The sequence below is a fragment of the Triticum aestivum genome, chromosome 1B (assembly GCF_018294505.1).
Source record: "Triticum aestivum cultivar Chinese Spring chromosome 1B, IWGSC CS RefSeq v2.1, whole genome shotgun sequence".
In the NCBI taxonomy this organism is placed as follows: domain Eukaryota; kingdom Viridiplantae; phylum Streptophyta; class Magnoliopsida; order Poales; family Poaceae; genus Triticum; species Triticum aestivum.
The window spans coordinates 156,735,010-156,762,097 of record NC_057795.1 but is presented as its reverse complement, the minus strand read 5'-3'; positions in this window follow the sequence as shown (position 1 = coordinate 156,762,097).

Sequence of the window (27,088 nt, the reverse complement as noted above, 5' to 3'; positions counted from 1 at the left end):
TGGACAGCAGGTAGCTTGTCGAGATGCAGAGGCATTGAACGGGGCCCTGCTGGTGAGAAGAGACGATGGCTCTGATGAGATCAAATTCAGGAAGGACAGATATCTGACGACAGAGATTGAGGGGTGCGGTGCGCCATAGAGGGCGCCACCGAGTTGAGAGGACTTGTGTGCGGCAGCAATCCTTGGTGGGGAGAAGTGAGATGATCTCCTCAAGGATGACGCCCGGGAGATCGCTGATGCGGTCCACCGGAGATTCTACTGGTTCCTCGGATCTGGGTGGGGGGGGGCTCGCCGCTTCTCCCCGCGCTACCGGGTGTGGGATCTACAATCGGCGTTGCCGCTGGCGGGAGCCTCATCTTCTTGGCGCTGGGGCCAGTCGACTCCATTTTCCTTGTGGGCGTCGCACCGAGCTCACGGTTTGAGCAGAGTAGCCAGAGACGAGCCTAGTGGCAGTGCGAGTGGGGAAGAAGGAGGGATGGGGATTTCTGTAGGAGTGGAAGAAGAGGAGCAGGCGTTTTCTGTACAAGTGAGGAAGAAGGTGAGCGGGGTTTTCTGGACGAGTGAGGAAGATTGGGGAGCGGGGGGAATTGGGTGGGGAGACGGAAGCATGAGAGCGAGTTGTTCGTGTTTATAAGGCCCGCTGCACTAACTACTCGCTTTTTCCCAAGAACCTCTCTCTTCTTTTGCGTTGCTGCATGACTGGCCATGCATGCAGGATGCATGTGCCCGCCGGCCACTGCATGCGCCTGGTTCGTTACTAGGCCTATTTAATAGGGTGGTTATGGAGTAAATTAAGGAGATTTATTTTCTCTATGTGCATCCACCAAATTAGAGGATGCAGTACTGGATGCAGACACTCACATTAAACTAACATTCAGAAGAACAAAAGTTCAGCATGTCTATGCATCTCAATGATTCACCATACTATAACCAATATACAAAGTTGTGAGAAGGTGTGGAAATAAAGAAAATCGGTCGATGCTTCTCTGAGCAAAGGGCCTCCCTGCGCACGCATTAATTTCTTGGGCATGTTTGTTTCTTCTCAATGTTGCCAGCACTTTGAGCATGTTGGCAACTCCACAGCTAGCTAGCTACCTCATCTTGCAATTGATGCTGACACATTTGCAGCAAACACATGAGGCAATAGAGATGACTCAACATGGGTCCATATTGTGCAGTTCCCCTGATATCATATTCATTGTCCTAAATCTAAAAAGATAGGAAAACAGTAGCTATACTTAAACGGTGTTGCAAAACAGTAGCACATATCAATAGCTCAGCATGACAAAACACGATCATCTGGACGAAGGGGATACTAACCTGCCTGAGGAAGATTACATATAATTTCATAAGTCCTTGGTTGATTTCCACCTTCGGCTGCACTGCTTGTTTGCTCCTCCACACATGACAGGATCGTTCCGCACTGCATTCAGCAAGTCAACGTACGAATAAGCTAATTTCGTCTTGCGGTGGTCATTGTACCTAGTTACGAATGTAGGAATACCTGGAGCACCATGAGGTTAGCTGACAGCAGGTAGATGCAGCCATATAAATTTTGTGCGGTGCTACCAAAATTGAGGTTTGTATCCCTTCCCGTTATGAGAATTCTTCTTGAAGTTGGTAGAATGTGGCGGCTTGTTCTTTGCATCAAACTTGCCTTTCCCCTGAGATTTGTTCTTGTTGTTGTGGGGCTGGTTGGGCTGGAAGTTCTTCTCGTGTACCATGTGGGCACTAGAAGCTCCCTCGGCGACCCGAGCACGTGTGTCTTTTGCTCTCGCCTTCTCCTCAAAATCAAGAGTGCTAATGAGATCCAAAACAGAAAACTCATGTCTCTTATTTTTCAGAGAAGTAGCAAAATCGTTCCACGAAGGTGGAAGCTTGGCAATGATGGTCCCAGCAACAAATTTGCCCGGCAACACACACTTAAAGTACTCAAGTTCCTTAGAGAGTGACTGTATCTCATGAGTCTGCTGAACAATAGAGCGCTCATGAGTCATCTTGTAGTCACAGAATTGCTCCATGACGTACAACTCGTTGCCAGCGCCCGAGGTCTCAAACATGGCCTCGAGCGCAGCCCACATGTCTTTGCCGCTATCAAACGACATATATGAATCCACAATGGAATCGTCAAGAACACTCAGCAGGGCGGCTTTGAAGAGGGTATCCATGTTCTGAAAAGCTTCCTGTTGTGTAGGATTAAGATCGCCCTCAGGCTTACCCTTAGTGGCGTCATAGCTGTACATGATCTGAAACCAATATACTGCTCTTGTGCGCCACCTTTTATATTGCACCCCCTTAAAAGTAGGCGGCTTCAAAAGCGCAGCAAAACCACTCAGAGTAAATTGCCTGTGATCAGGTTTTTGGATTGGATTGTTGGATATATGAGCAATTTAGTATGAGATTTAATCCGAATTAGCAGTAAATAGATCATGACGACAATTGCAAACATCAAAGTAATGATGCGGACTAAACTAGGAGGACATAATCACATACTATACAGCGGGAGCAGAACCGATGTGGTTGATGTTGTCACTCATGTCGTTGATGAAGAGGTTACCGAGGTTGGGGAAGAAGGCTGTCATTGAGGAAGTCGTCGCTGGCAGCAGTCACAGGAGTGTGCTCCCCAAAAACCTGATTGCCCCTCTCTCGTACAGGATCACGACAGGTGGGGTTCGGAGGACTGTTGTCCCTTCTCGCGGTGCACGCTGGAAGGAGGGCTGGAGAAGAATTGCGTGGCGGCGCTAAGATCTGGAACGGTGTGAAACCATATGATACAGCGGCGGCTAGGGTAGAGCATGTTAGGTCGGTCGTGCGAGTATAATAGTAGGCCTTTGGCCCCCAAACCCCACGTCCAAGTCAATAATAGCTCAAAAAAAAGTCAATAATAGCCCAACCAAGGTTTGTCTCAAAAAAATGGAGTAATTAAGGCGTCCGTTAGTCCCTTTAGTATAAATACAATATCATTAATAATGGCCCTACCTTTTGTCTCACATAGTAGAGTATGTTGGAGTACAACCGGCTACACATTTACAATCCGCTTCTCTTCTCTCTCCTTCAACTAAGCACAAATACTATATTTAAATCCTTATAGCCTGCTTATGTCATCTAATTGTAGTACTTGCTCTAAAAGTTACTATCCACTGTGTAGTCTGAAATGTCGGGCGTGCAGCGGGCGGTGCCCTCGGTCGGTGCGTTGCTTCAACGGCGGAAGCAGTGAGAGGTCACGTCGCCCTGACTTGCCATCAATATGGAGCGGAGGGCTCAGCTGGCGCTGGGAGGGAAGCGCGCGCGGGAGGGGGGGGTTTGTTGGGCCAAGAAGGTGAGAAGCCAACTTGGGATCGGTCCGGACGGGGAAATATCATGTGCTCCCATACTCTGCATATGACACTAGTCTATGTTACTACTCCCTCCTTTCCGGTTTATAGAGATATTTAGAGTAACATAGTAATATGTTACAGTACAAGTTACTCCCCACTATGACCAGCCTTGGCCTCTCCCACATCATCATTAGCATGCAGCCGCCTTGATAGACAACGTGCGTAGAAGGAGTAGAGGCGACTGGGGACGCACCACCACCATGTCGTGGGCACTCCGTATGTGCTCGTGTGCGTGTAGCGTGCATGTTTTTCCATCGGTGCTCGCTCTAAGGCCGAGGTTGCGGTCGTCTTCGTCTCCGACTAGTAGTTGAGCAACAACGGCAAAGAGGTGTTGCAAGAGATGCGTATGCGCCGTTGCGTGCGAGCTTCGCCGTAGCACGACGAACCGGATGTCGCAGCAAATGGCGCACGCCTCCATGCAGCCGAGTGTGTGCGCATGCATGTGTTATTCACGTGCATTCTGTGGCCGAGCGTGTGTGCATGCACGTCTTGTGTACGTGCATTGTGTGCTCCATGCTGTGCGCGTATGTGCATGAGTTGGATCGGATGGAGTTAGTGCGTTGGCTTGTCTACATGCGTGGCTTATTGCGTGGTTATCAATAATTCAATATAAACTACTCCCTCCGTTCCTAAATATAAGTCTTTCTAGCCATTTCAAATAGACTACAACATACGGATGTATGCAGACATATTTTAGAGTGTAGATTCACTCATTTTGTTTCGTATGTAGTCCCTTATTGAAATATCTAAAAAGACTTATATTTGGGAACGAAGGGAGTATAAAACATCTTTAACTTATTATCCTGATGTACCGTTTCTAGTGGTTAGCGAAAAGTTCATGTTCTTTTAGTTGTTTATAGGTGGGCAGGCGCCAAAAAACAGGGGAAAACACGCAAGGTTCCTTGCAGACGCTCCACCGCGAGGTTCCTTGCTCCTCCTCGGTCGTCGGCAATCTATGCTCTTCAACTCTTTTCTTTTACGTGAGCTTTGTTCATCCTTTTCCCAACACGCGAGACATCTAGCATCAAGGTGCACGTGTCATGCAAGAAAATGGAGATAATCAGATAAGCAGTGCGTAAGTGAGTCATGTGTGGGGAGCGGGGGGAAACCCTTTTCCGTAAGTGAGTCATGCACTTCGATGGCACCTACGCAATATTTTTTATCCTCGATGGCACGTGAATAGTGCACGTACTCAACGACGGAGCACGGGATGGTAGCAACGACATGGTCAACCCTTTTTTGGAGAGAGTACGTACTACTAGTAAATAACTTTGATGTGTCCTGTCAACTCGCAGAACAACGAGAAGCTTGATTACGCCTTCTCCCTCGCCAACGCGTGCGCGGTGGCTCGCAGCACGAGGGGAAACTTTTGCTTACAAGCGGTGGATGTGCAGCAGTTCATTTGGTGTCAGATTGCCAGAAGCACTACTGTAGAACCATCAACTTCCGGAAGAGGCGAAGAGCCAAGCGCAAGGTCACCTACTAACCTTAGGCTAGGCGTAGTGGGAGTAACATAAGTAGGGGTACCTCCTTTTTTTTATTCTAGAAACAACCACACGCGAATATCAAGGTGCTGGTTACGTAGAACAAATTTCCTGTAGTCCGTGCTCAACCGTCCTCTATCTCTCTTCTCAGCCAGCCAGCGGACGCGTGGAGCCCATCGTATATTTTCTCACATGCGGCCCCACATGTTAGTGAAAACACAAGAGGACCCACTGAACCTACTGTAACGCCCCGGATGCAACTTTCCATATTCATAACTCCAACTCTTGCCTTTTCCGGAGATGCGATATGTTATTTCCTTCGTGGTTGGGTTTTATCTGTTGTTTTGCATTTTGTTCTTGTTATGCATCTCATCTCATGTCATCATCTGCATTTCATCTGCATGTTTTTCAAAACTTGCATCTGTTCGGGTTCCGCCGTTTCTCTCCGTTGTCCGTTTGGAGTCCAGACCACACTCGCACGCGCCCGCGGCACCTCCGAAATATTATTTTATAAGCGGCATAAAAATGTTCTCGGAATGGGATGAAACTTGTCATGCGGTCTTATTATAGTGTAGATAGAGCGCCTGCCAAGTTTCATCGCATTCGGAGTTCGTTTGACTGCCCAACCGTTAAACATAGCGGTACCGCTGCCGGTACCTTCGTCGTATGTTTCGGTCTCTGAAACTGCCGCCGGGCTGCATTTCTCTTCTCTCCCCTCAGCTCAAAACCTCTCTCTCACAGCCCACTAATCCCTCCTAGGCCCAGCCTAGCTTCCCCTCTGTCCGGAGCCGCGCGATCGCGATCCGAGGGTCCAAAACCCCAACCCTAACCCCCTCCTTCTATAAATAGCAGCCCCCTTCCAAATTTGGCACCCCTAACCCCTCTACTCCTCGTTTTCACAGCCTCCTCCCACCTCGGGGGCCGCGCCGCCGCCTCCCCCCTCCAAATCCGGCGCCAGCCACCTCACCTGCGCCACTTGTCGCGCCTCCATTGGCTCCGCCACCGTTGACCGCGCCCTCCTCCAACCCTAGGGCGCCATGCGTCTCCCCGCAGGCTCCCGCCGCTGCAGGCCCGCCCAGGCTCGCGGGAAGCCCCTCCGAGCCCATCTGGGCCCGGGTCGGCCCGACCCCGCGCCGCCGCCCGTGCCCCTGTGCCTTGCCCCGATCCAGGGAGGAGAGGAGCTCCTCCCGTTCGCCTCGCCACCGACCGCATCGTCCCGCTGCCTCGTCAACCTCGCCGCCGCGGCTCCAGGTTATCGCCGGCGCCGCGCCTCCCTCTCCCTCCGTCCTTCCGGCGCCCGGCGCCGCCACCCTTCTCCTCCCCGCGCCTAGCCGGAGCCCGCCGTCGCCAGCCAGGAGCTCCGCCGTCGTCGATCTGGTTGGGGTCGCCGTCCCCATCCCAGATCTGGTTGGTGCTCGCCCATCGGCGCTGGATCCGGCCTTTTCCCTCGCCCCCTCACCGCTCCGGCAGCCGGAGACCCCAGCTCCGGCGCCCCTCTTCACCGCAGCGCCGCCAGCCTCCTCGCTTGGGAGGACTCCGACCCCAACGAGCGCCCCACGTCCGCGTGGGCCTCCCCAGCGCCCCGGCCCAGCGTGCCGACCTCCAGGCCCGCGTCGCCTCTCCATCGGCCCAAGCCGGCCTGCCAGGCCTCCTCCACTAAACCGGCCCAAGGCCCAGGGTGAGCATCCCCCTGGCCTTTTGTAACGCCCTCGATGCGGCTATATCTCCCACGTGTCGAAGCACGACTTAGAGGCATAACCGCATTGAAAGCAATGTCGCAAGTGAGGTAATCTTCACACAACCCATGTAATACAAAAGGGAAAGAGATACATAGTTGGCTTACAATCGCCACTTCACACAATTACATGAATAAAGCATTACATCATCCAGATACAATCAAGGTCCGACTACGGAACCAAAATAAAAGAAGAACCCCAAATGCGACAAAGGTCCCCGATCGACCCCAACTGGGCTCCACTACTGATCAACTAGAACGAAACAACACAAAGGGCAAGATCTTCATCGAGCTCCTCCTTGAGCTGGGTTGCGTCATCTGCATGGTAATATAGGCACCTGCAAACTGGTTTGAAAGTATCTGTGAGCCACGGGGACTCAGCAATCTCGCACCCACGAGATCAAGACTATTTAAGCTTATAGGAAGGATGGAGTAATGAGGTGGAGCTGCAGCAAGCGACTAGCATATATGGTGGCTAACATACGCAAATGAGAGCGAGAAGAGAAGGCCAAGCACGGTCGATAAAAGTATGATCAAGAAGTGATCCTATAGCAACCTACGTCAAGCATAACTCCAACACCGTGTTCACTTCCCGGACTCCGCCGGAAAGAGACCATCACGGTTACACACGCGGTTGATGTATTTTAATTAAGGTCAAGTTCAGGTTTTCTACAACCGGACGTTAACAAATTCCCATCTGCCCATAACCGCGGGCACGGCTTTCGAAAGTTCAAATCCCTGCAGGGGTGTCCCAACTTAGCCCATCACAAGCTCTCACGGTCAACGAAGGAATAGACCTCCACCCGAGACATTCCGATCAGACTCGGTATCCCGGTACAACAAGACATTTCGACAGGGTAAAACTAAACCAGCAACACCGCCCGAATGTGCCGACAAATCCCGATAGGAGCTGCACATATCTCTTTCTCAGGGCACACTCAGATTGTCCAAGGTACGGGTAGGCCAGCCCAGAGTTGCCCCAGGTGGCCACCGGCAGCTGACAGGTTGGACCAACACTCAGAGGAGCACTGGCCCGGGGGGGGGGGTAAAATAATGATGACCCTCAGGAGCGCGACTCCCAAGGGAAAAGAAAAGGCTAGGTGGCAAATGGTAACACCAATGTTGGGCATTGCTGGAGGAGTTTTACTCAAGGCGAACTGTCAGGGGGTTCCCATAATAGCCCAACCGCGTAAGGAACGCAAAATCCGGGAACATAACACCGATATGACGGAAACTAGGGCAGCAAGAGTGGAACAAAACACCAGGCATAAGGCCGAGCCTTCCACCCTTTACCAAGTATATAGATGCATTAATTAAGTAAGATATATTGTGATATCCCAACAAGTAAACATGTTCCAACAAGGAACATCTCCATGTTCCAACAAGGAACAAACTTCAATCTTCACCTGCAACTAACAACGCTATAAGAGGGGCTGAGCAAAGCGGTAACATAGCCAATCAACGGTTTGCTAGGACATGGTGGGTTAGAAGTTTGACATGGCAATTTGGGAGGCTGACAAGCAAATGGTAGGCATCGTAGCATTGGCATGGCAAAAGCGCGAGCAAACTAGCATAGCAAAGATAGTAGTGATTTCGAGGGTATGATCATCTTGCCTGAAATCCCGCAAGGAAGAAGAAAGAGTCCATGAAGAAGACAAACGGATGTAGACGAACGGATCCTCACAACCTCGACGTTATCGGAACCAACCCGAAGAAGCAAACACCGGAAAAGAAGCACACAACATAGTAAACAACCAACACATCAACATGGCATGATGCACAATCGAGTATGATGCATGTCCGGTTTAATGAAACATGGCATGGCAAAGTGCACAAGCAATCCTACAAATTAAGTGGAGCATCAATATGCATCGGGATGCATATTGACAAAACACCACGACACGTTATTTAGTTTGATCTCGTTTATGTACTCAACAATATTAAATGTTGGTTAACATGGCAAGAGGTGAAGCAAAGTAAAACTACCTATCTAGTCAAGTTTAAATGGGGCCGGAAGCAATGAACAACAATTCCGGAAACTCCCCATATGCATATTTTAGATTAGGTCCTGTTCTGCCCTAAACACAATTTTAGGGTTGTTAAACATGCAAAGTAAGGCCACCATGTTAAACTAGGCAAAATTCTACCCCATTTACATATAAAGTTTATTTAAATCGGAGCTACGGTTATTTAGTTATGAAATAAAGCATTTTAACATGGCATAGGAGCAAATTAATGCAAACAGCATTTTTAACATTTTAAATATGGATGAAAGTTGGATATTATTAATCTACACAAAATTCTGAGCAAGTTTCATACATAAAACATTTTAATCCGATGCACGGTTAGTGAGTTATTAAATGCATGAACTAGGGGGACTAAACTGTAAAACTGGCAGTCTTAGGAATAATAGGAAAAATTCAGGCGCTGAAAAAAAAATACTTCACGGGCCGAATCTGAGGAAGGCCAACAGCGAAGGAAAAAAAGATAGAGGAGGGGGCGTTGGGGTCAGCTCACCCTTGGGCCTGGCCCGGTCGGAGGGAGAGGCAGGCCAGCTGGGCTGGCGCGGTGCGGTGCGGAGGAGGTGGCCCGGCTGGGCCTAGCGCTGCGGCCCACGCAGCTGGCGAAGGGAGCTGGGGAGGAGGCCGAGCGAGGCCGGCGCTGGAGATGGGCCTTGGGGCGCTCGCGCTGGGGAAGCAGGCCGGTGGGAGATGGATCTGGCCCGGTTCGGAGGAGGTGGCCCACTCGGGCGCGGGCGATCTGGGCCTGGAGGCGCGGGAGGCTGGACCGTGGGGAGCTGGGCCTTCGCGGGGGCGCGGGCGAGCTGGGCTGGTGCGGAGGCCCACGAGGAGGGGCTCGTCTCCCTCGATCCCGATCGGATCGGGGAGGCAGGGGCGGCGGCGCCCGATGGTGAAGCCGGCGAGGGACGGCGGGGCTTCCCCGGTTGCGGCACGGGAAGCAGCGGGGATGGGGAGAGGCGGATCCGACGAGGGAAGGCCCGGATCCGGCGACGACGCGGCAAGACGGGGCCGGCGGGGAGCTTGGTAGGTGGCGGCACGGGAGAAGTACGGCGGGGTCGAAGCGCGGTGGAGACAGGCGGCGGGCGGCGGACGGCGTCGGGGAGGACGAAGGCGGCGTCTCCCGGGCGGCGGCGCGAGGAGATGGACCCGCGCGGGCCGGTTGCGGGCTTTCCGGGCCCGGCGGCGAAGTGGGGCGGCGCGGTGCCATGTGGCGCGCGCGGGTTGGACGAGGGCGGTGGCCGGCTGAGATGTCGGCCTCTGATTGGTCGGGATGACGAGGCAGCGGCGCTGGACATTGTCCGGGCTGCGGGGGAGAAGTGTCCGGCGGCACGGAGAGGCTGAAGTTAGGGTTTCATCCGCGAAATGATCCGAAATTTCGGGGAGGGGTGCTCTTTTATAGGTAGAGGGAGCTAGGAAGCTCCAAATGAGGTGCAGTTTTCGGCCACGCGATCGTGATCGAACGACCGAGATGATGGAACAGAGTTAGGTGGGTTTTTGGGTCAAAATGGAAGGGTGTTGGGCTGCAACACACACGAGGCCTTCTCGGTCCCTCGGTTAACCGTAGGAGTATCAAACGAAGTCCAAATGGTACGGAACTTGACATGCGGTCTACCGGTAGTAAACCAAGGCCGCTTGGCAAGACTCGGTCCAATCCGGAAATGTTTAATCCCCACACACAAAAGAAAGGTAGAAATGACCACCGAAGGAGAACGGAACGCCGGATTGCAAAACGGACAATGGGGAAAATGCTCGGATGCATGAGACGAACACGTATGCAAATGAAATGCGCATGATGACATGATATGCAAAGCATGACACGCAAGCAATGACAAGGCAACAACGGCGAATAACTGAACGACACCTGGCACATCGGTCTCGGGGCGTTACAACACTCCACCACTACGAGAGGATCTCGTCCCGAGATCTAGAATGGCACCGGAGAGAAATGGAAGAGGAAGAGAAGGGGTAAAACTAAGTTGCTTCTTTGACCAATGAGTGAAACCAAAGAACCTTGAGAGGTTGAACAAATTGAAAGAAAGAATACAAAGGAGATGAACGAGATTGCAAACAATCCGTTAGAAAGAGGAACAAGGAACATTACGAGAACTTGAAGGTTGCAAAGACATGAATCAAGAGTTTAATGGACAAGACAGAATTCGAAACCACTCCGGTTAAAACAAGATGAGAGGGGAAGAATTCGGGCAGTACTCTGGTTGAACATGGAAGGAATAGAACATGAACTTGAGAAGATGGGATGTTACATGATGAAATCAACAACACTCTGCCTCTGGAACTATTGAAAGAATGGCACAAGATAACTCCAACAACGAGGTTGATGGATTTAAAAATAACTCATTCTTAACAACATGTGAATCATGGAACATGAACTCAAATTATCAAGAATGACATAATACCACCTCCAAAATATGGTAGAAAGAATTTCACTCCGGATTACCATATGAAGAAAGCTTGAGCTCCTTAGGAAAGAATCTCGATGAGAACTTTGAGAAGGGAATTAAATCCTTGATGAACCATGATGTAGAACCTCCATGAAGAACTCCGGTAAACAAAAGGAATGAAAAGAAAGAGAAATTGAAAACACAAGGTGAATCCTTGCAATGATTTAGATGGATCTCCATGATAATTAGAGCTTGGAACTCCGGGAAAAAGAGAAGATGAAACAAATGAAACCGAGAATTTTAAGGGCCTCCGGAATAAAGAATTAATCACTTGGATGAACAAGAATAAGAATTATGTTATGCTTATCCTTCACCAATTAAATTGACGACAATCAACGGATTTGGCATACTACTTATTCTCGTAGAAAGGATTAAAAGAGATATAGCGTAAACTTGAGAAGGTCTTCAACGAACCACCGGTAGAATTGAAATAACAAATACATAGATATGATACACGAAGGAAGAAAACTCTTGAACGAACCACAGGAAGAATTGAAAAGAACGAATAAAAGATAACGAATCACCGGAAGAATTTGCAAATGAACGAGGATGCTTGAGAGGATTTAGATACATGAGAGCGCAGAGATCACGAGCTGATTAAAGATCACGTGCACGAAGCATCGGTAAAATTGAAGAACGTGAGCTGAGAACTGAGAATGAATAATATTTGAAAAGATGGATTCCGGATAAGAAATTGAGAAGACTCTTGAATTTGCTCCGGATAGTTGAAAAGAATTCTCACAATCGAAATCAATTATGAGAGGATGGCATAACGCTAGAACCATGAATCTCTGGAAGAACGGGCAAGATTTAAGAGGAACTCTTCTTCGGTCTTCAAAATTCGAGAATGACAACGAGAAACACCACCATGAATTGTTGAGGTACTCCGGAATGACAATTTGAAAGGTTGAACCAAAAATGAAAGAATTGGAAAGATCTTGGAGAAAGACATTTGACTGATGATAATTCATTCTTACGTCAAACTTTGCAATGAATTTGAGAATAACTTCGGGAAAGTTGGGAGAGTCAGGTAAGATCCTGGAAAAAGACCTGTGGGTTAGGGCCCACTCAAAAGAAAACACTGTTGAACGATTTAAAAGAGAGAATGCACCAGTTGAATAAAAAGGCTCGAATGATACAACATCCTCGAAATAGCTTGAATGAAAGAAGAGTGGATACACGAATCCTGGAGATATCTTCAGCACTCCAGAACAATTGAATATCGAGAAGTGAATGATTATGAGGTGCAACGGTATGAGAAGGCATTTGAAATACAGAAAAGAATATGATCAACACCGAAAGCTTGAATTAGATCCACCGGAGAAGAAAAGAACGAGGAATGACGAACTTGAAGCTCCATTAGAATCTTCATGAGAATCACCGGATAAGAACATTGACGGAAAAGAATGGAGAGACTTCCCATCAATAAATGGATACATGATTAAGATATCTGAGTCCTTGAACAAAAAGGGTGGGAGGGCGGGAAAAACAAAGGCAACTTGGGGCAGTTGGAATGAACACCGTTGAGAAAAACTTAGAATTGATCTTGCGGATGGGGAGAATGATCGGATCCACTTGAAGAGAGACACACTGGTTGAAAAGGATTGGCAAGACAATCTCGATGATCAAGAAGGATTAGTATTCACATAGCAATATGAGAACACCATTTAGGAAAGGTATGGATTCAACATTTGACTTCGAAGCAACTCGAATACCACAACTCAAAACAAAACAAAGAATTGACTTGTGAAATAAGCCGGAACAAACATATGATATAGATTTCGTCCGAAGTTTTCGTGGTGGGGCCTACACGGGCTCGATTGTACAGCACCATCATGTACAAGGCAGTGCACATGACATACGAAGCGTCCCCGAGTCGGCATAGCCAAGGACTCTTTAAGACACAACGAGACCACTGTAAAATCGACCGTGAATAGGCGGACCACTAGACGTCGAACCCCAATTTCATATCATACATCCGTCGGAAAGATATCCTAAGAGCTACTTGAATTCCCACCTATGAAACTCCCGAAATTTTCCGGTTATGCAATCAGGTGTTGGGGATACAGGGGAAGCATAATATCTCACCCAAACTAGCAAATCCTACATCCAGCTGTATCCATCCTTCAACACATAACCAAGAAACCTTCGGAAATCATCTACCTCAACCTTCGAAAATCATCCGTTATACAAGTTATGGCGATACTCCCGAACTCCCGCCCCAGTACTGGGTGGCGTCGAGGTTATCTCACCAACGAACTGCATAAAAGAGATTTTCGATGTCGGCGTACTAAACTCAGGTATTCCAGAACTGCAACGATAAAATTATGATGACAACACCTCAGAGCTCAACTCCCCGGGACACTTCCACTAAACCCCTGACAGGAGGCACCAAGACAATGTTCTCGTCATAAAACCATCGGAACGATTCCAAGATACCCGCGTGATCCTAAATTTTTTTTAGTGAAATTTGAGAAGAGAAGAGTCAAAACTCTACGTCAGGATGCCTTACCAGAGCGATGAGTAGACTGGGAAGTAAAAAGAATTCCTAAACTCTCCGATATATAATTCCTAAATGACTCAAAACATTTTTCTAGACACAACTCGGCTGCTAAAAACGATCAAGCAATGGGGCTCCTAAGGTCGGGGAAAGCTCTGATACCAACTTGTAACGCCCTCGATGCGGCTATATCTCCCATGTGTCGAAGCACGACTTAGAGGCATAACCGCATTGAAAGCAATGTCGCAAGTGAGGTAATCTTCACACAACCCATGTAATACATAAGGGAAAGAGATACATAGTTGGCTTACAATCGCCACTTCACACAATTACATGAATAAAGCATTACATCATCCAGATACAATCAAGGTCCGACTACGGAACCAAAATAAAAGAAGAACCCCAAATGCGACAAAGGTCCCCGATCGACCCCAACTGGGCTCCACTACTGATCAACTAGAACGAAACAACACAAAGGGCAAGATCTTCATCGAGCTCCTCCTTGAGCTGGGTTGCGTCATCTGCACGGTAATATAGGCACCTGCAAACTGGTTTGAAAGTATCTGTGAGCCACGGGGACTCAGCAATCTCGCACCCACGAGATCAAGACTATTTAAGCTTATAGGAAGGATGGAGTAATGAGGTGGAGCTGCAGCAAGCGACTAGCATATATGGTGGCTAACATACGCAAATGAGAGCGAGAAGAGAAGGCCAAGCACGGTCGATAAAAGTATGATCAAGAAGTGATCCTATAGCAACCTACGTCAAGCATAACTCCAACACCGTGTTCACTTCCCGGACTCCGCCGGAAAGAGACCATCACGGTTACACACGCGGTTGATGTATTTTAATTAAGGTCAAGTTCAGGTTTTCTACAACCGGACGTTAACAAATTCCCATCTGCCCATAACCGCGGGCATGGCTTTCGAAAGTTCAAATCCCTGCAGGGGTGTCCCAACTTAGCCCATCACAAGCTCTCACGGTCAACGAAGGAATAGACCTCCACCCGAGACATTCCGATCAGACTCGGTATCCCGGTACAACAAGACATTTCGATAGGGTAAAACTAAACCAGCAACACCGCCCGAATGTGCCGACAAATCCCGATAGGAGCTGCACATATCTCTTTCTCAGGGCACACTCAGATTGTCCAAGGTACGGGTAGGCCAGCCCAGAGTTGCCCCTGGTGGCCACCGGCAGCTGACAGGTTGGACCAACACTCAGAGGAGCACTGGCCCGGGGGGGGTAAAATAATGATGACCCTCAGGAGCGCGACTCCCAAGGGAAAAGAAAAGGCTAGGTGGCAAATGGTAACACCAATGTTGGGCATTGCTGGAGGAGTTTTACTCAAGGCGAACTGTCAGGGGGTTCCCATAATAGCCCAACCGCGTAAGGAACGCAAAATCCGGGAACATAACACCGATATGACGGAAACTAGGGCGGCAAGAGTGGAACAAAACACCAGGCATAAGGACGAGCCTTCCACCCTTTACCAAGTATATAGATGCATTAATTAAGTAAGATATATTGTGATATCCCAACAAGTAAACATGTTCCAACAAGGAACAAACTTCAATCTTCACCTGCAACTAACAACGCTATAAGAGGGGCTGAGCAAAGCGGTAACATAGCCAATCAACGGTTTGCTAGGACATGGTGGGTTAGAAGTTTGACATGGCAATTTGGGAGGCTGACAAGCAAATGGTAGGCATCGTAGCATTGGCATGGCAAAAGCGCGAGCAAACTAGCATAGCAAAGATAGTAGTGATTTCGAGGGTATGATCATCTTGCCTGAAATCCCGCAAGGAAGAAGAAAGAGTCCATGAAGAAGACAAACGGATGTAGACGAACGGATCCTCACAACCTCGACGTTATCGGAACCAACCCGAAGAAGCAAACACCGGAAAAGAAGCACACAACATAGTAAACAACCAACACATCAACATGGCATGATGCACAATCGAGTATGATGCATGTCCGGTTTAATGAAACATGGCATGGCAAAGTGCACAAGCAATCCTACAAATTAAGTGGAGCATCAATATGCATCGGGATGCATATTGACAAAACACCACGACACGTTATTTAGTTTGATCTCGTTTATGTACTCAACAATATTAAATGTTGGTTAACATGGCAAGAGGTGAAGCAAAGTAAAACTACCTATCTAGTCAAGTTTAAATGGGGCCGGAAGCAACGAACAACAATTCCGGAAACTCCCCATATGCATATTTTAGATTAGGTCCTGTTCTGCCCTAAACACAATTTTAGGGTTGTTAAACATGCAAAGTAAGGCCACCATGTTAAACTAGGCAAAATTCTACCCCATTTACATATAAAGTTTATTTAAATCGGAGCTACGGTTATTTAGTTATGAAATAAAGCATTTTAACATGGCATAGGAGCAAATTAATGCAAACAGCATTTTTAACATTTTAAATATGGATGAAAGTTGGATATTATTAATCTACACAAAATTCTGAGCAAGTTTCATACATAAAACATTTTAATCCGATGCACGGTTAGTGAGTTATTAAATGCATGAACTAGGGGGACTAAACTGTAAAACTGGCAGTCTCAGGAATAATAGGAAAAATTCAGGCGCTGAAAAAAAAATACTTCACGGGCCGAATCTGAGGAAGCCCAATAGCGAAGGAAAAAAAGATAGAGGAGGGGCGTTGGGGTCGGCTCACCCTTGGGCCTGGCCCGGTCGGAGGGAGAGGCAGGCCAGCTGGGCTGGCGCGGTGCGGAGGAGGTGGCCCGGCTGGGCCTGGCGCTGCGGCCCACGCAGCTGGCGAAGGGAGCTGGGGAGGAGGCCGAGCGAGGCCGGCGCTGGAGATGGGCCTTGGGGCGCTCGCGCTGGGGAAGCAGGCCGGTGGGAGATGGATCTGGCCCGGTTCGGAGGAGGTGGCCCACTCGGGCGCGGGCGATCTGGGCCTGGAGGCGCGGGAGGCTGGACCGTGGGGAGCTGGGCCTTCGCGGGGGCGCGGGCGAGCTGGGCTGGTGCGGAGGCCCACGAGGAGGGGATCGTCTCCCTCGATCCCGATCGGATCGGGGAGGCAGGGGCGGCGGCGCCCGATGGTGAAGCCGGCGAGGGACGGCGGGGCTTCCCCGGTTGCGGCACGGGAAGCAGCGGGGATGGGGAGAGGCGGATCCGACGAGGGAAGGCCCGGATCCGGCGACGACGCGGCAAGATGGGGCCGGCGGGGAGCTTGGTAGGTGGCGGCACGGGAGAAGTACGGCGGGGTCGAAGCGCGGTGGAGATAGGCGGCGGGCGGCGGACGGCGTCGAGGAGGACGAAGGCGGCGTCTCCCGGGCGGCGGCGCGAGGAGATGGACCCGCGCGGGCCGGTTGCGGGCTTTCCGGGCCCGGCGGCGAAGTGGGGTGGCGCGGTGCCATGTGGCGCGCGCGGGTTGGACGAGGGCGGTGGTCGGCTGAGATGTCGGCCTCTGATTGGTCGGGATGACGAGGCAGCGGCGCTGGACATTGTCCGGGCTGCGGGGGAGAAGTGTCCGGTGGCGCGGAGAGGCTGAAGTTAGGGTTTCATCTGCGAAATGATCCGAAATTTCGGGGAGGGGTGCTCTTTTATAGGTAGAGGGAGCTAGGAAGCTCCAAATGAGGTGCGGTTTTCGGCCACGCGATCGTGATCGAACGACCGAGATGATGGAACAGAGTTAGGTGGGTTTTTGGGTCAAAATGGAAGGGTGTTGGGCTGCAACACACACAAGGCCTTCTCGGTCCCTCGGTTAACCGTAGGAGTATCAAACGAAGTCCAAATGGTACGAAACTTGACAGGCGGTCTACCGGTAGTAAACCAAGGCCGCTTGGCAAGACTCGGTCCAATCCGGAAATGTTTAATCCCCACACACAAAAGAAAGGTAGAAATGACCACCGAAGGAGAACGGAACGCCGGATTGCAAAACGGACAACGGGGAAAATGCTCGGATGCATGAGACGAACACGTATGCAAATGAAATGCGCATGATGACATGATATGCAAAGCATGACACGCAAGCAATGACAAGGCAACAACGGCGAATAACTGAACGACACCTGGCACATCGGTCTCGGGGCGTTACACCTTTCCTCTATTGGGCTAGTCAGTTTCGGCCCGTATAGTGTTTTTTTCCTGCCTGCGAGTTTAGCTATTATCCTGTGATTTACCGGTTTTGCAGATTGGACCCTAAACTTCATGCATATAATATCTCTCAAACCGTGCATCGGATTAAAATAATTTATATATGTAAAATGCTTAGAATTTCATCTAGTTTCACATTATGCCACTTTCATCCATGTTTAAAATCCTTAAACTTGCTGTTTGCTTTATTTTAGCATAAATGCCATGTTAAAATGATTTATTTCATAACTAAATAACCGTAGCTCCAAATTTAATAAACTTCATATGTAAATGGGGTGGAAAAATGCCTAGATTAACATGGTGCACTTTATTTTCCTATTTAACAACAATAAAATTGTGTTTAGGGAAGAACAGTACCAAATCTAAAATATGCATATGGGGATTTTCCGGACTTGTTGTTTGTTATTTCGGCCTCATTTAAACTTGTCTAGATAGGTAGTTTTTCATATGCTTCACCTCTTGCCATGTTTAACAACATTTAATATTGTTGGGTACATAACCGAGATCAAACTAAATAATTGCATGTGGTGTTTTTTCAATATGCAACTCGTTGCATATCGAGCTCCACTTAACTTGTAGTATTGTTTGTTGCACTTTTCCATACCATGCCTTATTAAACTGGACATGCACCACACTTGTTTGTGCATCATGCCATGATTATGCTTGTGTGTTTACCATGTTGTTTGTTTATTTCCGGTGTTGCTTCTTAGTTCCGGTAACATTGCGATTGTGAGGATTTGTTCGACTACGTCCGCTTGTCTTCTTCATGGACTCGTTCTTCTTCCTTGCGGGATTTCAGGCAAGATGACCGCTACCCTGGATCTCACTACTATCATTGCTATGCTAGTTGCTTCGTTCTATCGCTATGCTGCGTGACCTATCTTTTGCTCATCAAGCCTCCCAAATTGCCATGAACCTCTAACCTTTGACACCTTTCCTATGCAAACCGTTGTTTGGCTATGTTACCGCTTTTGCTCAGCCCCTCTTATAGCGTTGCTAGTTGCAGGTGAAGTTGAAGATTGCTCCATGGTGGACAGGATTTTTTTTGGGATATCACAATATCTCTTATATTATTAATGCATCTATATATTTGGTAAAGGGTGGAAGGCTCGGCCTTATGCCTGGTGTTTTGTTCCACTCTTGCCGCCCTAGTTTCCGTCATACCGGTGTTATGTTCCCGGATTTTGCGTTCCTTACGCGGTCAGGTGATTTATGGGACCCCCTTGACAGTTCGCTTTGAATAAAACTCCTCCAGCAAGGCCCAACATTGGTTTTACCATTTGCCTCACCACCACCTATATTTCCCTTGGGAGTAATTAACCCAAGGGTCATCTTTATTACAGCCCCCCCCCCCGGGCCAGTGCTTGTCTAAGTGTTGGTCCAAACCAGAGCCACTTGCAGCGCCACCTCGGGGAAACTCGAGGGCTGGTTTTAGTTGTACGTAGTGTTCATCCGGTGTTGCCCTGAGAACGAGATATGTGCAGCTCCTATCGGGATTGTCGGCGCATCGGGCGGTCTTGCTGGTCTTGTTTTACCATTGTCGAAATGTCTTGTAAACCGGGATTCCGAGTCCGATCGGGTCTTCCTGGGAGAAGGTATATCCTTCGTTGATCGCGAGAGCTTGTCATGGGCTAAGTTGGGACACCCCTGCAGGGTATAATCTTTCGAAAGCCGTGCCTGCGGTTATAGGCAGATGGGAATTTGTTAATGTTCGGTTGTAGATAACTTGACACCAGATCCGAATTAAAACGCATCAACCGCGTGTGTAGCCGTGATGGTCTCTTCTCGGCGGAGTCCGGGAAGTGAACACGGTTTCTGGGTTATGCTTGACGTAAATAGGAGTTCAGGATCACTTCTTGATCATTGCTAGTTTCACGATCGTTCCTCTTGCTTCTCTTCTCGCTCTTATTTGCGTATGTTAGCCACCATATATGCTTAGTCGCTGCTGCAACCTCACCACTTTACCCCTTCCTTTCCCTTTAAGCTTTGCTAGTCTTGATACCCATGGTAATGGGATTGCTGAGTCCTCATGGCTCACAGATTACTACAACAACAGTTGCACGTACAGGTTGTTGCGATGATCATGACGCGAGAGCGATGCTTGCTTGCATTGAGTTCTTCTCCTGCTTCTTCGATCAGGGGATAGGTTCCAGGTCGGCAGCTTGGGCTAGCGGGGTGGATGTCGTTTGAGTTTCTGTTTGTGTTTCATCCGTAGTCGGATGTTGATCTTATGTATTGTGATGTTGTATTCGTGTGGCATTGTATGCCTTATGTATGTATCCCCACCTATTATGTAATGTTGATGTAATGATATCCACCTTGCAAAAGTGTTTCAATATGCGGGTCTATCCTTGGTGGGACCCTCGAGTTCCTTTTGGATAGGGTCGCATATTGGGCGTGACACCTGCACATCTTTCACCTTGATGTGCTGGTGATGAAAAACAAATCCAAGAAAGATCTTCGGTGGCCGCTTTTGGAGTTACTCAAGAGTAGTAAGATTCTATTTACAGTTTAACCCAAAGATGCACATCTCGTGGCTTCAACTACCACTCTATTTTCTTTCATGACACAACCTAGATGCTGGATGTCCCACATGTCGGCAAAAGGAGGAATAACCCAAACAAATCTTCGGTTGTGCTCTCGGATTAGACTAGTTGTGCTAACTTCAAAAATTTATTGTGTACTCCCTCCGTTTCAAAATACTTGACTTCCATTTGTCCAAAAATGGATGTGCCTATGTACTAAAACATGTCTAGATACATATATATTTTGACAAATACTACCTCCGTCCGGGTTTATTGGTCCCCATTATATTTCATGCCAAATTTTGACCATAGATTAAACTAACAAAATGTTTACGCATGTCACCGAACATTATATTTTTGAAAACTATGTTCAAATACGAATCCAATGAGATAATTTTTCTTGCCATGCATTAACATTTTGTTAGTTAAATCTTTAGTCAAAATTTGACACAAACTACAAAGGGGACCTATAAACCAGGACGGAGGTAGTAGAAGGCATGTATTGCGCAACGGAGGGAGTAGAATGGATGCAAGTTTTTGTATTGGGAAGAAGAGTACATCCATATATTGATAGAGCGTTGGAGTTGGCCTTACAAGTGGGACCGCAGTTGAGGAAACCGACTATCGGCAACCCCCCACCTCGCCCACCGCGTGATGGCTGAGTTAGAGAAACAATGAGGTTGAAGAGATTGCTCTAGCATGGACTCCAAGAAATATGGTGTCAGATGGAAGTCGTGCTGGTGGCATGTGTCGTACTCCTGGACGTGAATGCTTGTTCTGGCCCATGCCACCCTACTACTCCTACTACTTACTATATAGTACTACTAGTATCGAGGATTCGAGGTGCTGGTTACGTAGTACAATATGGCTACAGTAAAAACACCCGCACGACGCGCGAAGCATGTGAAGCTAGTACAAATAGTGTACTACTATTGTTGATTGGCCTCATCCGATAACCTGTTGTAATGCACATACAATTATGTATTCGGAAAATATTTTTTTGCCTCATCGCACCACTCACTCACAGAAGCAACTCGAAAGCCATTCATAAATTTAGTAAGTTTATCACAAGCATATCATTTTATTACATACAACAGGTCATCAACCCACATCGACAACGAGGATACATTATAAATACAAAAGTTTTCACCACACAACAAATAACAAGAAATGAAATGAACGTCAACTCAACCATTCCTCGGTGTTGGAAACACTTGCTTTGAACCACAAGTGATTCTCTGGGACGGGGCATCTATTGTCGATCTTGAGACCAACGCAGGACTAATCATCCAGGCTGAAGCGGCCTACTATATCAGTACCAGGGTAGGGAACCACGCTAATGTCCGAGGTATAGACACAGTTGCTTCTCATAAATGGTGCTAGTAACATTGTGTCAACAGCAGCTGGATCGCCTTTCACCATCATCGGATAGTTTTGTCCAAGGAAGAGCGAGTTTTCTCCAAGACTATCAGTTCTGTACCAGGGAGAAGGTGTTGGCGCTAGCACACTAGTATCCATCCAGAATACCATGCAACGGGTGTTGGAATAGGTCCGGAGAGTGCGACCATGGGAGACTACACCTGCTTCCTTAGTAGTAACATCATCAGTGGGCTGTATACACACGAGAAGAGGTGATCCATCGGAAATTAGTTGCCAGGCGCCAACGAGCATATGGGCGCTGCTTGTCCTCATGCTCGTGATCATCACCATCGTCATCTCCCCCTTGGTTATAATATTTTTCAAGTATAGGTGGTGGAATGTTCACAGGACCTTGGAAACACAAGAAGAAGGTTAATTACTAAAGAGAAACTTGCTAACCCGCATGCATGTGGATGAAACAATTATAATTACGGTGGAAGACAAACGTACCGAAATCATAACGATTCCATGCAAAAACAGTGCCACGAGTGGTGGCAGCAAACACAAGGCCCTCGTATTGAATTGCATCACAGTACTCATGTGTGTACAAAAACTGATTTTTGAGCAATGTCCATCGAGTCAAACCAGCAACGACGGCAACAAGCTTGTCAAAGATAGCAACAACTTCATAGTTGTTGTAATTCCAAGAGCGGGTGGGAACTCGAGAAATTGCTATCTTCCGTAGAAGACAGTCACCATGATTGTATTTGAACGTGCGTACAATACCAGTGTGCTCAACCTCTGGGTAGTCTGCTGAGATTTTTGGAAGTGGAACCCGGTCACGAGTGTACACATTCACAAGTTCCCACTCGCAGTTGGACCCAATGTAAACAACCCAATCTCCATTTGTGCCTGCCGAAGCCTTGCCCTCAAGCGATGGCATCTTAACATCATACGTATCATTATCAAGCGGCATCAACTTGCACAGGGCGAGGCCTCCGTCGTGACGGCGCCAGTCATGAGGGTCACGCCGAAGAAGATAGGGGAGATCAAACCGCTCCTTGACTCTTGGGTTCCTTGAAATGATGTTATTAGTTGAGTCAAGAATGGGCTTGAACGAACCTGCCATGCTAGCCGAGGTGATGACGTTGCACCGATCAATGAGTTCCTCCACCATGTCATCTTTCAGATCGGGGCAAGAATAACGGGGTCATTTCCGTCCTGTTCCCTCCATGGAGAAGATGATCGAACAATGGCAGAAGAAAGGGTGAAGGGATGAAGGAAAATGGAGGAGGGAGAGGAAGAGCGTGCGACAGCAGTTCCAAATCGAGAGGGAAAGGTGAAGAGTCGGTGGACGGTTGCCAGTTTGCCACGGTTCACGAAGGGGCGCCCCGGCCTACACGTTGGTTCGGAAATACTCCTACTACTCGCTGTCGTCTCACTGATATGTTGGAACGGGACGACATGTCAATGAAACATGGTGTGTAATTTCTCGTGCAAAATGTGATCTGGCCGCGTTGGCCCGAGGTGCCGCATTAGTTTTTTTTTGAAAGTTTGCCACATTAGTTATCGACCTTTATTTTTTTAACATGCAATCTGAATGGATAGCTCCTGTGGTCATCACACCTGAGCGGATATAGTGATGGTTGATTCGCCCGAGCAACTTATTATTGTGGGAATATGGGAGTACCAGCAGATTCAAGGAACATAGAAATGATGGTTGCTTCGTCCGAGCAACTTACTGTGGCGAAGGTGGGGCTCTGTGATTTGACTGCTCACTAGTCATTACTACTGCGGCGCAACGACCGGGGTGGATCTTTCCCTGAAGTTGTGTTGTGCACTCAATATTGTTGCATAGCAGGTGGAGCCGGATGAAGGATGTCCAACATGTCGGCGAAACAAAGTTGAATTGTTTCTGGCATTGCTATCAATCCTTCAGGATTTGTTTATATGTACACATAATTTTGATGAAATTGTATTGTGATGCTATGAAGGTTTCAACTTTGGTTCCCGCAGGAAAAAAATGTTTCAACTTAGGATTCATGTGTCCTGCCTCGAGATTATCTCGTTACAACATTCCATCAAATACAAATGAAACTACCATGGCTAATGCATCTCAATGGTTCACAGATTAGTGCCAATATTCACATCACAACTGAAGACAAAGTTGTGAGAAGGTGTACAAATAAAGAAAAAAATATAATTGATCGATGTTGTTCGTAGGCATGGCTCCATTTCCTTGGCATAGTGTTCATTGCTTGGCAGCTAGTTTCACCCAGCTCTGTAGCCAAAAAAGAGGTGTATGAAGGACACCACAATCCGATCATTTTGTGCAGCTCCACTAAAATCAGACGGACCATCCATGTTTGCAAAGATATCCAGTCAGTGTGATTACAATAATAGTGGAACTAGATGATGAAACATAACACACATAAATAGAAGCCGATCACCTCTACGATCTCCCTTTAGGACTAACTTCTTGTTGGAGAAGATTAGGCACAGACTTGGATGAGGAGGATAGCAAAACCAATCTCCCTTTCCGCAATCCCACAGAAATGTAAAAACGTTGCCCGTGTGACATTTTGGCGGAACTGCACAAAACACTCTTTGTGATTCGTGCAGTTCACCAAAAGGTCGCAATAGCAACGAGATGAAAATGGCAGCCCTGTTTGCAGAAGGAGGTCGAAAGGAAACAATTACTGCCCAATAACACGAGTTGAAGACACATACACCAACAAAAAAGAAGGATGTTCCATGTAAAAAGGGAAAGATAGCACATGGTGGTTTATCAAAAATGGTTTGAGGACGAGATTACAAGATGGAAAGTACGCCGGCTGAGATACGATTTAAGCAAACAACTAAAGAAGATCCACATGCAGCAACGTGGGAAGATGGGCAGTGGAGCAAGGCTGGAGGAAGCTGTACCTGAGGGTCGTCGGGATGTTACTAGGAGGGCGCCGGCGGCCGGGATCTGCCCATACTACGGCAGCGAGCAAATGGCGAAGGCCCTACTGCGCCGGAGCTTGGTCAGAGAGAACAGCGGGTACCGCAGATCGGGACGAGCTGCCTCAATGCCGTCGAACGAAGAGATGATGCACACCCTCCCTTTCCGCCGGCGGACGGGATGCGGCCGGATCACTGACCAACGCTGAGAGAGAGAGGAGGCCACGACGGCCTTGTGTGAGATGGTGTGACGAGACTCATGAGAGACAAACCCATTTTTCCATTTTCCCCATGGCAATCATTTTATATTCTAGGCGTGGTAACCGACCCTCCTTCGAGTAAACAACCGCTACACGCGTCAAATTATCACGTGGGCTGCCTTTTCATACAGAAACGAACTCCACCGTGTACCCGCGCGAGTGTGGCCGGGAACGAGACGTGAGTACGTGCGTCCTACGTGCACTTCTTCTTTAGGTGCAGGTACGTACGTGGGTGGGTGTGAGAGAGATGGTTTGTGCGAAACAGAGGCAATGTGTTGATGATATCTCAATCAGAAAAATGTAACATATGCAATGTGTGTGAAACGGAGTCATGGACGTGAGATATCGATATAATTGAAAACAGGAATGAAGTGTGTGGCTGTGCGATCGATAAAGAGTGCCATCGAATTGTGTTTGCCCACGTCAAAGATACAGGGCGGATGGCCTACTAGAATTTGAGAGGGTAGAGGTGCAGTTCTTCTCCGTGGCATGGATACCTACCTACATCGTTCGACTATCAGTGTGTGGGGGGTAGAGACTGGTCGACTAGTATATGTGTGGGAAGGAGAGAGACCTAGCTATGTATTGAGGGAGATCGATCGACATCCATGGATATGTGTAGCAGAGGAATAAGGTTGGGAAAAAGACAAAGGTAGAGTGTCGGAGGGTTGGTGGTGGAGTGGCGTCTCACAAATGGTGGGAGAGGCCTGCTAGACAAACGGAGGGTATGAGTGCAATATCAATAAGAGAGGGCGGGGGATGTCTGTCTGTCTATGCACGTGTGTGTGAGAGACGGGTCGGGAGGTATTCAAGGATGATGAGGGGAGAAGATATGGTTGTGGTAAGCATGCGTACCTACATAGGAAGATCAATCGTCGTGTGTCCGAGAAAAGGAGAGACATAACTAGCGAGGTAAGTGTATCGGTGCTTGGTGAAAACGAATTATAGTCGACCTGGCTATATGTAGGGAGATCAATTCATATACACGCCTGCATGTGTTAGAAGAAAATAAGGTTCGGAGAGGCAGACAGGGGGAGAGGGTGTGGCTAGGAGGTGGTGCAAGAGGCCTACCATGTCGAGGGGGGAGGAGTGTGCGAGCATGTGATTAATGAAAAGAGGGGCGGGAGTGTGCACCTGCGTGGAATCGTATTGGACATATGGGGGCATGGACGGTGAGAAGAAGAGGGGAAGTATATATGTGTTTGTTGTAGGCACACTTGGCTAGAGAGGTATATTGACCGGTGTGTGCTAGAAAGAAGGAGCCGGGGGCCTACACACATCGCTGGTGGACGACCTAAAGAGAAATAATGAGCATGTGCGATGGAGGGGACGCTAAGGGTGTGTGAGGGGGGCGGGCGTGTGCATGCACGATAGAAAGTTAGCGCTAGCTAGCTACAAATAGAAGAGGATCGTGAAGGTGTAAAAGACGAACAAACATCATAATTCATCATAAAAAAGTGGATACGGATACTTGAAGAAGATATCATAATGTAGAACATTGATTATAATTTGGGCTAATGTGTGGCTTTTGCAACTCAGGTCTAAATACTTGTCATAATGTAGGGGGCGGGGCACTATACTTTGTGTGATAAACATGGTGTACATATGGAACATGGTTTAGATTATGAATATGTAGTTAGTACATCAAATGTACTATTATTTGGAATCAACATCAAGTGTATTCAAAAAATAGAATTCAAGTTCATGTAGTACACATAGTTCATATCTATCTTTATAGTAATCATGTTGTGTGTTATTAAGGTAATACACGAATGATGGTTGAAGTTGGCAACAATCATGATTGTAGATTCTTATTGAAATAGAGAAACGAATTCAAATTTAGTTCGAATTGCAGCGGCAGTATAGACATTTGGAATGCACTAAAATGTTGGTATGAGTAGGCTACATGCATTATACAGCAAGCGAAAAAATTTAATTAGACATAACATGGATTCATACTCCCTCCTTCCATCTATATAGGGCGTAATGAGATTTTTAAGACCGCCTTTGACTATTGACAAGATTAATAGTACATGACATGCACAATGTGAAAATTATATCATTGAAAGAACCTTTCACAGACGAAGTTAACTGTGTGCTTTGTGTAAGTTGCATGTCATATATCTTTGCTCTAATATTTTGTCAAAGTTAGCATCGAAAAAGCGCATTAGGCCCTATATAGATGGAAGGAGGGAGTAGCTTTGAATAGCATTTGTATAGTAAAACGGGGCAAGACTCTCTCTTTGTGTGGTGTGAATAGTTTTATTTTTTTCGTTTTCTTTTTGGT